Here is a 3,262-nt window from a genome sequence, read left to right on the forward strand (position 1 = left end):
GTGAATCATGTCTTAATGAAAGCTTTTTAAAATAGCCCAAGAATCCATAAGGGACTCATTCTGTAATGGATTTCTAGAAGTAGGCAGAAAGGACCCGAGCTTGTAACCCACTGATGCATGCCTGCCGTCAACAGCACGTCCATTTCCTTCTTCCTTCCAAGGCTTAGACAAATTTTGCCTCATTCAACATGCTCTCAATCATATTCACGATGTCAAGACTTCAAATGGGGCATGATTATAACTTTAATAGCTATTCCAGGTAGAACTGATTCGCAGGATGTGGGATCTTGGCAGCAGTTTAATTACTTTAGTGTAATGATGCAGATCTCAATGAGGGGCCCACTTTGGCAGGGCTAGTATGAGGTGCAGTAATTAATATGATTAAGTGTGCTGCTTTACAAACTCTTTTATTTTCCTTCTCTACTAATAGTTGGAGCTTGGCTTCTGAAACTATCATTTGGACAAAGTTTCCTTCCCCTCATTTCATCTCTAGGGCAGGATATATTTCTGAAGACACGACTATCTTTATTTAGTGATAAAAATTACATCCTGGAAACGTTTTCAGTTTCCTTAAGAGAGATAGTTTTGTTTTGTTTTTTTCATTCCCTTTCTCTTGCCTCTTTTCTTTGCTTGCTTGCTGGCTGCCTTTCCCACTTAGTGTGATTTTATGGTTCTTTAAAAAAAAAATTTACTTATTTATGCATGCAAGAACTGGGCTACAGGTAGGAGGTGTGGGAGGTAAGAGGATTCACCAGAGACAGAGTGGGGTACAGAACAGGCAGATCTACTGAAATCCACTGCTGAGGGGAGCAGCTGGCAAGACAGGAGAGGTCTGCTGTGCCATGTTTGTCACCTCCCTGGACTGGGATCGAACTTGTGCGCAAAGGCTGCAGATAGCTTCATAGTGCTGTGTATTAACCCCTTGTACACCAGTGAGGCCTGATTTTATAGTTCTACAAACATATTGAAAGACACAGTGAAGAAAGCACTGACAGGACCTGATGTCTGAACTGCAGGTAAGTGATGATGCTGAGGGGTGAGTGTGGTGGTCAGAGGTACAGCGTTGTGGCTGTAGAATAAAGGATATCACGGAGGTTACTTTCTGGATGGAACACCATTTTGGACCAAACTTAAATTTAGAGTCCCCAAAGAACACCCAAGTAGAAATGTTTACTACAAGAAGATGGACTCTGGAAGCAGAGATTTAGATATCAGGTCATGAAGTGCCAACTCACGGACATGGTGAAGTCTTGATTTGGACGAGATCTGAAAATCACAATAACAACATGATGTAGGACAGCATCCGACAGAGGATCTCCTAACAGAGGCAAAACATCACTCCCGTTCACCCCAAATATTATGGCGATTCAAGTTCTGAGAGTTGTTCAATTCAGCATTTTTAAAAATTTAAAAACAAAGCTCAGGAAAAGGATTCTATAAACCCTGGCATTCTGACATCCAGAAACTTCTCCCGAGGAATCCTGAAGATGTCAAGTGTGAATACCTGAACTATTTTAATAAACTGATATTTTGATAAATTCTGATATGTAGATAGAGCCCAGCTATGAACTTCATAATGACATTTGGTTCAATGACTGATGCTATCTATGCATGAGAGTGTTCCAAAATTCTTACAGTAAATGCCATAACATTGTACATTTTTTATCGACAACACCTCATACTTCTAGCTTTTGCCTGCTCTTCATAGCACCATTTTTCTCTCATGCTTGATTGAGTCTCCTGTTCATTATGATCACTAATGTCGTCACCAGTATGAGGCTATATCCATGGATTGACAAGGAAACACAATTAAAAGTGACACGGGACAGTGCAAGAAGAAAGATCAGTGATGGCCGTTGCCTGCCATCAGGTGTGTCCTATTCTACCATAGCCATGATCCTGAAGAACAGGACAAAGTGACAGATTGGCAAAAATTCAGAACTTGTATCAGACTTGGAGAGACGTCTATGACCCCGATTGGCTCATGTGACATGGAAACTGAATTACTCAGAGCACGTCCCCATCATCAAGTCCCCGTGTCTGTTGTCCAGAGCATAGAGTAGTCCCTTGGAGTTTACGTGATAGATGGGTCAGAAATATGTCACTAATAATAATGACAAAGCAGCTCGAAGACATTCTCAGGTCTTTTCCAAATAGGGCTGATTCAATCAATACATATCAAAGCTGCTGTCAAATAGAAGCTTAATTTATTATTCTTAGATAAATGCAATTTTGTGGTTTAACTTGTACAATTCTCAGTAGAGCTAAGTTTAGTAAGTAATCTCTTTCTTTTTGCATATATCTTCTTCATTTTTTCGCTCCTGCTGTGAGAAAGAAATTCCCCTTGACCAGGAAGAGCAGCATCCATGGACCTCAAGCTGAAGAAATGACTCCTTCTAGAATTGTCGTTGTATTTTCTCTAAGTAAAATCAAGAAAGTGTTTACCAACTTGCATCAGAATGTGGCTTTGTTAGACCCCAACTCTTCGTTCAATTGGTGATTTGTAGAGAAGGGTGTGACCAACTGAAACAGTTTTTGAAGGTATTCATTTTTGTTTTCAATGTGCCTATTCTTTGAAGCCAATGATATTAACTGCTCTGAAGTCATTGCTGGGTCAAACATAAGACTCGGGAATTTTAACGTGAAGGAATTACAGAGTTTAAGTTCTATCTTTAGAGCTCACCAAATGTAAATTTCTAATTCTTTAAAAAGAGAAAATTCAGGCCCAAAGGGTCCTAATGACTAAAGATGACTCAGCTAGTTATCTGCAGAACCAGGTCGAGAAGGCAAAATCCTGCCTGGCAGTCTATTACTTCAAATACTTCTCTGTCACTGGCTTTGGCCCTTGGGTGGATTCTCAAGCCATTGTAAGAATTTGTAAAAAAGCATTAGCCACACCCACCAGGAACACTGAGGACCGGAGGATTTCTGTAAAGAGTGAGTCCAGGGTCGCTGCCTCCTAACACTAAGGATTGCAGTGACTCAGTAAACCCTGTTTGAGATTTGCTCCTTTGAGGGGGGAAAGCAGAAATCCTAAAAGGGTCAAGCATAATCCCTTTGACTGGGAGCGCCAAGGGGATCTGGGAACCGGTCGAAACCCTGATATTTAAGACAACTGTCCGAAGACATAATGCCTCTAGGTTGATCAAAGTGCCGGACCACACAATCCCCTGGAACAGGAAGGTTGACAAGGGGGGGATGGGCCCTTTGTTCTGGAATCCGGATGGCTGGGCGGAGGCAGGCTGGGCTTCTGCCTGCAGCA

Source organism: Condylura cristata, unplaced genomic scaffold (assembly GCF_000260355.1).
Source record: "Condylura cristata isolate star-nosed mole 26May11 unplaced genomic scaffold, ConCri1.0 scaffold00012, whole genome shotgun sequence".
Classification (NCBI taxonomy): Eukaryota; Metazoa; Chordata; class Mammalia; order Eulipotyphla; family Talpidae; genus Condylura; species Condylura cristata.